The sequence below is a fragment of the Elaeis guineensis genome, chromosome 7 (assembly GCF_000442705.2).
Source record: "Elaeis guineensis isolate ETL-2024a chromosome 7, EG11, whole genome shotgun sequence".
NCBI lineage: Eukaryota > Viridiplantae > Streptophyta > Magnoliopsida > Arecales > Arecaceae > Elaeis > Elaeis guineensis.
Window position 1 is genome coordinate 98,237,950 of NC_025999.2, and position 10,708 is coordinate 98,248,657.

At 36.7% G+C, this 10,708-nt stretch overlaps 1 pseudogene; it reads right to left on the bottom strand.

The window, feature by feature from the left end:
* Nucleotides 1-1,085: 1,085 nt before the first annotated feature.
* Nucleotides 1,086-9,104, bottom strand: LOC105048169 (protein IQ-DOMAIN 9-like; annotated as a pseudogene).
* Between the last annotated feature and the right edge of the window lie 1,604 nt (nucleotides 9,105-10,708).

Sequence of the window (10,708 nt, forward strand, 5' to 3'; positions counted from 1 at the left end):
ATAGTATTATCATATTCTTTAAAAATTATGACATCCTCCACAAAAATTATGATATTCCGTTTCAGTTTAATATTTTTTACATATAAAATTTTAAAATAAAAAAATCGATCTGTTGAAATAAAATAGTGCGCCTCACATTGGATTTCCAGGGGGCAAAGAATCTCTTTTGAGATGTGAAGTGCTCGGTTGATTTCCACGAGATATAAAAACCCAAGAACGGGATTTGGCCAATGAGAGGCCTCGTGAGCAGCTTTGCATTGGTGGCAGTCGATATGCAGGGATGGCACCAGTTCATGCACACTATTTTTTTTTTTGGGAAAAAGTTCATGCACAGTATAGCCGCATTTCCAATGATTAAAAACAAGACAGCATCCTTAGGGAGGTATACGTAGGTAACATCTAGGTCTCATGGATTTAAGGGAAAGTTTTGTACTTCTTCGTCAACCTGCGGCGTTTATAAGAATTAAAATGGCTGCCGATGAGGAATGTACCGGGAGTATGTTTGTGTTTTAGTAAATTCCACCATCCATCTGATCTAAGGTATGTAAATTACTGCTGTGTCATGTGGCATGAAGAAGACTTGCAGACATCAATATATAAGTATTGCCGCAAGATTAAGATAGGATGTTGATGTGATTGGAGCTGAATGCCTGTCAAGGTCAATGATGTCGGAGAGTACCTGCAAGAAAGTCTACATTCATCGAAGCTGTTTCGGCATCGATATCAGACACAGATTTCTCCCACAGCTAGCCAATTTGGTGGTCCTAAGTTCACAGTTAGTGCGACTTCACTACATTATTTTAGATGTATTTTAATAGAGGATGGGTCCCGACCAGCAGATTTCTTTCGCAACAATAAGAATGCAGTTAGCTAATAATCCACATGCTGACGAATTTGTATCTTTGCTCCAAGCTACAAAGCATTCAGAAAACGGATGAACCATTAAGAATGATCACAAATGGATACCAGTTTAAAGGGGTTTTTCTTCTGCAACAGCCAAGGCCAACAAAGGACTTGTCCAGTCCCAATCAGCCAGGCGACCATGCCAATCTTGTTGAAGGAACCGAGCAGGAACAAGAAGGCCCACTCCACGGACAGCCAATCTACGATGTTTCTTCACATGAAAGCACATGCATATATACATTCAATAATTTTTTATAGCCTCAATGGCAAATGGCCTCTTTTATTCTGCTTAATCAATGGTTTAATAAAGAACAACAGAAAATTATCACTCACACCATCATTTTCTTGCAATACTTCACGGCATCATTTCTATATAGATATATAAATCATGAATGTTCTCACTTCTGCAAACAATGAATTGGTTTTATCTGGCACATAATCTTAAGCTAGACTCAGGCAGTAATTTCACTTGTTTGTGCAGGAAGGTGCTGCTCCTGCTTCATCTTTGCATTCTTGGGAAGCTGCTGCCTTGACAATTTGCTCTCGGTTAACTATTTTTCCATCATGTGATTGAGGTGATCTATTTGTAGAGCCTTTCCCATCAGTCGCTGCAGGTTTAACAGAATCTGAAACTTTCTCGGTGGATGGATTTGTATTCTTGCCAACTGTGCTTGTTGCCTTGGCCTGGGCTTGCTTGGGGATCACAGAATGAGGGGGCAGCCGGGTTTCCCATGGACGAGCTGCAATCCACCGATCCATCCAACTCCACTCCCAATTACCTTTCCACATTCATAAACAAAAGGTCCCTGGTTCAAGCCAGGGTTGGCCCTCCACTACAGGCAAAAGCAAAAATACATGAGTCCTATGGTGAATCTGCATTACTTACATGCTTAAGATATTGAGCTAGTTCTTCAAAACCAGACCTGATGCGAACATGCATATGCCATGGCTCGTTCATGCTTGATTGCCGCTTCTTCTCTTTGCTGTATCCTGTCAATTATTTCCTCCATCGTTTCAGAGCCTCCACACCATTCCACCTGTTTGGAAATCAGAGGTCAGGGCCAGGCTCTAAATGAACAGGAAGATAATATAATCTGTTGGTTCCTGACTCAACCATGTGGATATCTACCTAATCAGCCCAAACGGATGAAAATTCATCACATGTGCACAAGATAAGAGATCTTAAATGTTACTCAATTTTCTAGCTCCGGCCCTACATGGAAGACTAAGAAGTGACTTGTATTTTATCAAAATGAGTATTGTTAAGACCATTGACATGGAAAACCAATTCAATGAGCAAGTAGTTAGAACAAAACAAATAAATGATCTTCCAGCACACAACCCTTAAGCTGGTCATCTAACATGATTATCTTCTACCAAACAAAATTAACAACTATCTGAAACCAGGAAACCATGACAATGCCGCAGCATTCATCACAAAACCAAAATCAACTGATGTCCCATCATGTCTATTTCAGAAAGCCACTATTGCCATACCACATGCATTGAGCTATGATTAAGGTTTTACAATATTACCTCATAAATTCTAATAGAACAGATTGAGTTCAGACATGCAAAAAACAAGTAACATGATGGACATCACCTACCTCTAAGTCATGAAGCTTAGCCTCAAGTTTCAATTGATTGTCTTGTTTCTTCACCCTAATGCGGCTTTCAGTTACCATACAAATACAGCGAGCTTTGATTTGTGCTTGTATTTTGCTCCAAGATTGGATATAACTCAAAGTGGTTGATGCCTGCTTGTTAACAGAATGGCCTTGGGCAAGGAATTGAAGTCTTTCTATCCTTTTCAAAGAACAAAGGTTTTTCCTAGCCTGCATGCATATTATTCTATCAATCTGCAGATCAACATGGGAGATACCTGCTGTGACAGATCAATACAGTTTCATGACAAAGAATCTGTATTTGGATATGAAATAGATTAGTAGTAAAGCCACTTAACAAAAGCCATCATAAGAAAAAAAGGTCCATTACTATGACCCAATCCATAATTGGAGGTGGGTAATTTTGGGGAGGAGAAAGAAAAGGACATCAGATATTTACCATATAAAGCTACTGAGCATGAGACACCATAATGTTCCCTTCACTAACAAGGATCTGCACATCAACATGGGAGATACCTGCTGTGACAGATCAATACAGTTTCATGACAAAGAATCTGTATTTGGATATGAAATAGATTAGTAGTAAAGCCACTTAACAAAAGCCATCATAAGAAAAAAAGGTCCATTACTATGACCCAATCCATAATTGGAGGTGGGTAATTTTGGGGAGGAGAAAGAAAAGGACATCAGATATTTACCATATAAAGCTACCGAGCATGAGACACCATAATGTTCCCTTCACTAACAAGGATCTGCAGATCAACATGGGAGATACCTGCTGTGACAGATCAATACAGTTTCATGACAAAGAATCTGTATTTGGATATGAAATAGATTAGTAGTAAAGCCACTTAACAAAAGCCATCATAAGAAAAAAAGGTCCATTACTATGACCCAATCCATAATTGGAGGTGGGTAATTTTGGGGAGGAGAAAGAAAAGGACATCAGATATTTACCATATAAAGCTACCGAGCATGAGACACCATAATGTTCCCTTCACTAACAAGGAGTTAGTCACGAGAAAATTGTGAAAATTGAATACGACTATATTCACTGCAAATGCTGAAGATCTCAACATGTCATAATGAGGTTATCATATAACAAACAAACAAAAAATTGCATTTTGAAGAGTTAAAAGATTCCATGTTAAAATGCAATAAATCCACCAATAAAAGGCAAGTCACATAATACTACTGTACATGGATCTGTGGCATATCCCCTCAATGGATCACCAGCAGAGAAATTTCCAGATAAAATGAGAGAGATGGCAGTATGAATATTGGTAACGAATTCTGGGCATTGTTATATAGATTGGATATGTATATGTGGAAAAAGTGGTAACGGTAGTGGAAATCAATCATATTGTGGTTTCTCAACTTGAGAAAAAACTCAAGATTGATACTAGCATAGCACTTCAATGATCATGATATACCAAAGTCATGGAATTAGATGTTACACTAGCATCATCGACAATGTAATGGAGCCACACAACCTCTTTAGCATCATGAAATTTAGCACTAACACATTTCCTTGGCAGTTGAGCAACACAATAATATGTTTCTTTCTTTTCAAGAGGATGAGGGAATCTCCAGCTGACATATAGAAGCCAGAAGTGAAGAGTTAATTAAAACATTCACTAGCCAAATCAGGTAATTGTAGTCTAAAAGTGAGGTGGACAAGGACAACAAAGCAAATGATGGTACCATGGAGGCATTAATCAAAGCATAGGATGATCATGAAAGTAATTAATTGAGGGAAAATGAAAATGGTTGCTAGATGAATGGCTGTCTGATATTTTGTAGTCACACTCTACATCTACAATGTTTTATAATGGCAAAGAGTTAGGATCCGGCCATGCATGGTGGTTGGACATCATGACACTTTTTAAATGTAAGTTCTGGCATCTCTCATTCATTCACACACATCTATAAATACAAACAGACACATGGCTTATATATTATTCCTTTGAGAATTTCTTGCCTGCAGATATCGTACTATCAGAATGTCTCTCTTTGTTGATGCTTCTTGATGATCAGCCTTTCTAATGGATGAGGCTACCACGAGCATCCATCAAATGCTCCACCATCTTGATTAAACCATGTGCATGGTACATGCCAAAACAAATAAATAATAGTCTCTACGATGCAAATCCACTCATATTCATGTCAACATGGCATGATACATTTCTTTAGCCCAGAGGCGAGAGGTTTCTATAATCCCTTTTTCACTTCCCAACCCTTTTTTCGCAGACCAACAGAACAAAAACTCTAGACTTAAGCAACCTGCCCCCACCTTACCTCTTTTCCATAATTTACAGCACTAGCTGATGCACAAATAGGGATGAAGTAGGTAATACAGCTTAAAATGTTTTCACGAAACAATTTTACAGGTAACAGCTGATTGCATGGATGCAGCAGCAATATGATTCAATAAAAATCATGCTCCACAATGAACTGAGAAAGAAACTCATATCAAATTGAATGACATCATACTATGCATAAAATCCAAACATAAACATTTATGGAAGAAGACATGGAAGGGCATATAGCATAAAATGTTTTCATATATACCCTGAAGCCTCGAAATGCGGTTTGAATACAAATGGCTGCTAAATCCTCAATACTCATGCTACCACAATGAGGGTTCTCACTGAAAGCACCATTATATAATTTATTAGATTTTCTGTGAGATTGATTTCTCCACTTGAACCCATTTGATTGTTGACAAGAAGTGCCCTGTTCGAGGCAGCATATGTGTGAATCATGAACAAGTTGAAATGCAAGAAACAATTGCTGATTGATGTGAATAAACAGAAGGTGACTATTAGAGAACCAACATCAACATCAACCAGTACATCCAACAATAGCAATTTAAAACCATCATCCATATCCATATTATGAGCAAATATACTAAATTATACATCTAGCCATATGGCATTTTAACTAGATAAAGAAATAAGTACTGGTGAGCAATTTATTTGTTAAGAGGGTTCATTTCTTCCCCCACTTACTGAGCCCCATTGTTTAGGGGAACAATTGGTAATTGTATCTAGGATTCCTGCTACAGTATTGCTACCATTGCCTAACTTGATCTGACCCAGTTGCTTTGCTTCTACAGCTATAACACCAACTTTTTAGTCTTAACAGATAATGTTTTTATGCCATCTTCTTTTTTTCTTCTCTTGTTTACTTGCCTGTGTACAAGGTATTCTATTTTTTCATAAATAAATGAAGTCACCAGACTTATTTCAATTTTCCTTATAACATCTGCCTAAACCTTGCAGCTAGCTAAAGTTTAATAATTCCATATCATCAATTCAACTTTCCAATTCATCTTTTCTTCTTTTCCAGTAAAAAATGAAACCCTATTTGATTGTTTCTATAATTTGGGAATGGTCAATGATATTCGACCTTTTATCTTGACAAAAAAACTTACAAAGCAACATCATGTCCCTGTATCGATCCTAAACTCTGAGTTAGCTAGAATGTCGAGATAGATACTGTAATTCAAATCCCATTACTGTAATTCTTATTTATTTTTAAATGTTGATGTTAAGCTTTACCAAGTCTCTTATATTTACCTCATTGTGGTCTATAAGCCACACCTTCAACCTAGTTTGGAACAGACCATGGTTCATCCCCCACTCTGCAACCAATCAATTTTTGCATGTTTCTGTTAAGCAACAAAGAACAGATAAGGATAACTTTGTAAACCTGCTGGACCCTTCAAACACAATTTAAGTGTTTTTCCATATCAAGCCCTCTATTCCTTGCCTACCGAAGTATGAAGCAGCACATCTAATAGCCTATCGGAGAAGACTGGAAGACAGTTTGCACTATGTACTTTTGTACTGCATATTCACCTTTACAGGTTTTAAAACTACACCATAAGATGATGGAGTGAAAATGCACCAAAAAAAAGTCAGGTACATACTTTTAGATTCTCCAAATGATGCTGAAACCAGTTCTCGTTACATGTTAATGCATGATAGAAATCAGTTATAGTGTCGTTCATTTTTCAAATTTATTAAGCACTACTATGTGTTATTGACACCACTTTAAATCTGAAGTTGTCTGTCTAGGTGCAGAGGCATCAACCATGATGCTTTAAGAGCATTAGGGCTTTACTAAAATGCCATGTGTTTATGTACCTAGATTATGAAGGTGCCCATGCGGGCCCAAACCAATGTCACAGAAGTTGATTTTTGCAGTATTCATGACTGCATCTCTCCTTGGCACATCCAACTCCCTCATTAGTTAAGCATAATCTATGATCATCACATTGCATTTACCAAGTACAGATCTACAAGCAAAACATATATTAAATGCTCAACTTTATGCTTTTTCCAGGATTCTGTAGAAGTCAATATCTAGCACTTCACTATTGCTAAGATTACTTCATATTTCCTAGACTTTCCAACTTCTGGGATATTTTAAGAATCTCAATACACTCCAGCATAGGCATGCATCCTCTTCTCATTCAAGCTAGACAAAGTTAGAGCATGGTCAAAAGAAGAAGCAGATAACCAATCAAATAAGTTAATGTTTTACCTTCACTTGCTTTGACTGAGATTGCTTTGTTTTCTTCCAGCTGATAATTGTTTTAAGCCAATCTCCAGAACCCATTTTCTTTATGTGCAATTCACTTAATGTTTGGCATAAAACACGAAGCCTGGCACAAAACTTAGGTTAATGTAACCTTGATAGCAAAATGACAAATGAATCATCATGCAAACAAATTACCATGGGCCATATAACCCTGTTTTCATAGAATGTGGAGACAGAATAACAGGTGAAATTATGGTAGATACAGAATTGAGGATGCTAGATGTCCAGCTAAGATGATTTATTTAAACAAGGTATATGTGATATATGACATGTAGATTTAAAAATTAACAGGCTTCTAATATAATGAAGTCCTGGTGACATATTGTTGAGTTACAGCTTAGCTGGTGTGGCTGTTGTTCCATATTGGTTATCCAACTCCAAGAAATTCGAGCAGGCATGGATGAAAATAAGTATAATTCTTCAACATAATGAGGCTAGCTACTCTCTAAAACCTTTTATGATGGAAAACAACATATGGCTATAAAACTAAATTTTGCAAAAAAAAAACAACCTAAAGGTGCAGTGCCTTAGTTACATTTGTAAGTAACCAATGTTTGCAGCTCCTTACTGAACAGAAGCACAAAAATACATCACTCAGCATAGAAAACCTGTAAAAACAAACTGTTAGATCCAGAATAACCTTATCTTGATGAACAGCTTCATTAGCACAAGAATACATCATCCAGTGCACACAACCTGCAAAAAACAAGCTACTAGATCCACAATGCCCTAGTCTTTACAATTGAAATCCCCTAAGCCTTATTGAGGATTTTGACTCTAAATACATCATCCAGTGCACACAACCTGCAAAAAACAAGCTATTGATCCACAATGCCCTAGTCCTTACAATTGAAATCCTCTAGGCCTTACTGAGGATTTGACTCAAACAGCAATTCATTCTACTCTCTACATATCTCAAATCCTATCAAGCTGTTTCTATATTCATATGATTGAAGATGCATAGGTAAAAGGAGCATTAGAAAGGTGAAACATCCAACCATAACATTTCCTGAATTTCTTTTTATCAGCAGAATATTGCCAAATACATCAGTTAATCACATTCCTTTCAATTATTCATGAATTTAAGGCCTGTTGACGCATTAACCCAACCACTCTTATCTAACCAAATTAAATAGCTACTGAATAATGACAATCATGAACTCAAACATCCAATACGTGAGCAGATTAATCCACAATGCCAGAGAGTTATAGATTAACGAGAACACAGATAGAACAAACATAAATAATTTCAGAAGAAAAGTTCACGGTATAACCAAATTATGAAACGCACGGCCTAACAATCTCTGAGAAACTCAGATCCCACTCTCCGCACCCAAGTAATTTCATCAATTGCAGCAAATCTATAACGTATAAGCAAACCATCAAGCATGTCTAAACTGAAAGCATATATCATTGCTCGGTTTGCAAAACAGCCCACCAGACCATAAAAACTTTACATGACAAGGACTACCATTAAATTGTACCAAACATCAAGACCATCGAAACACGAGAACTAATCTAAACCCACAAATTCTCACCAACCTCTGTTCTGACAAATCCGGGGAAAAATCTACATAAACGTCGTGTGCATCAACTCCACTGTGGAATAAGAAACTGAAGTGGCGGCAGCACCCTGTAGCAAAGGCCTGTAAAGATGGAGGAAAAGAGGCTAATGGTGGTGTGAGGCTTTCAAAGGAGGAGAGGTCGGTGTAGAGGAAGACAGAAGCCACCCAGACGAAGCAATGTGGATTAGTAGTCAGAGAAAGAAGGGCGCGGGTGGGGACGATATCTATTGCCATGGCCCGGCTCCACTGCCTTGTCTATTCGCCTTTTCGCTTTTCTTTTAGCCTTCGGGCTTGGTTTCTCTTTTTCCCTCTTCAAAGGATCAAAAAGGGAAAAGAAGACCTCAAATTGAGTACAACCGAAGCGTCTCCAGACATAATTCGGCAGGGCGGGCTGTTGCTGGGTTCGGACATCAGTACAGCGACAGGGGAAACAAACAATGTGAAGGAATTTAAATGTTTTATAGTCTTGCAAGATAATCTGAAGACAATCCTGCCGCAATAATTTGATCTGTCGACGTGGAATACAAGCATGCTTGCTTGGATTAAGGGAATACGGCTAAAGGATTTTTTTTTTAAGTAAATTATAAAAATTCTGTCTAAATTAAAGATAAATTTTATTTACATTCAATAATTTAAAAAATTTGCACTCATCCCGTTGATATTTATTTTTTTAATATTTTAATCTATAATTTAACAAAACATCAATCAAACCGTTAATTTTAAATGAGATTTAAATATCACATCAAAAAAAATTCAAAAAAATAATAAAAATAATTTTAAGTAACATAATACCCATATAACGATATAAGAAAAATATGTGCATCGCCTTTCTCATCTAAAGATATTTTTTTCTTTCACATGAGGTAAATGATTGCACTAATATTATTAATTTAATTAGATATAATAAATATAAGCTTTAAGGGGTTTTTGTAATTATTCTTTCTTTTTTTTTGGGGAACGTTATAACAAAACTATTGCATGGTCCTCTAATAAAGATATTTTTTATACAGTCCGTACATTTGATGGTTGACTAGGATCTTCCTGAATCTCCTTTTTCCTCAAAGAGTAATGATAAAGTAACACACAAATTTTACATAAAAATATTACATTAATAAAGTGCAGCTTGGTTGTTCATCACCTAACAGACAATCTTAACTGTGACTCCATCGCATAAAGGTGCACAAGATTAATTGCACATCTCAAATATGACTTTTGGAGGGGATGTTTTTGTGCCACCAAGCACAACTCATCCACAAAATTTTTTTTAAAAAAAAAGCAATATGATTATGATGATAAAATTTTGAAATTATTTAGAAGGATATATTTCTTTATAACTTACTTCATGTTTGATTTACACAAAATTCGAAGGAAAAACAACTTACTTGAAGGGGGATTGGAGTTGAAAGAGGTCTCTTTCTTCTCCGAACATGATTAATAGTTGGCTCACATAAAATGCTTGAAAAGATTTGTAAAATAAAAAATCTTTATAGTATTTTGTGTGATAGTTCTAATTAATGGAGTCTTATAAAATAAAGTATTTGTTTCTTAATTTGATGAAAATGCTCAATGCTATGCATCTTTCCGACGATTCTTCCCCTTTTTTTTTACTTGGTCCATCACCCGTTCCCAACTCGCGACCTTCGGCTCATAAGACCAACGCTCTAACCAACTGAGCTACGGGACCATAATTTACAAAATTTGGTAGACTTATTTATCTTATTATTGTAAATTATGTTTGGGGTGAGTGGAGACAACTGACCGTCTGGGCTGCGTGTAATGATGGGGCTGCCGAGGATCCGACGGGGTTGAAGGAAATCATGCTGACATCACGGCTAGGATCATCATTTTCGAAAGATGCTGAACTAGTCAACATAAAGAGTGCAGATGGATTGGAATATTTCGAAAGGCAACAATAATTAGCGAACTAATTTCACTAGTTTTGATAATCTTGTATGGGTGTTAAAAGATATTTAACATAGTGCAAGCTTTGTTTTGGTAATAATAAAG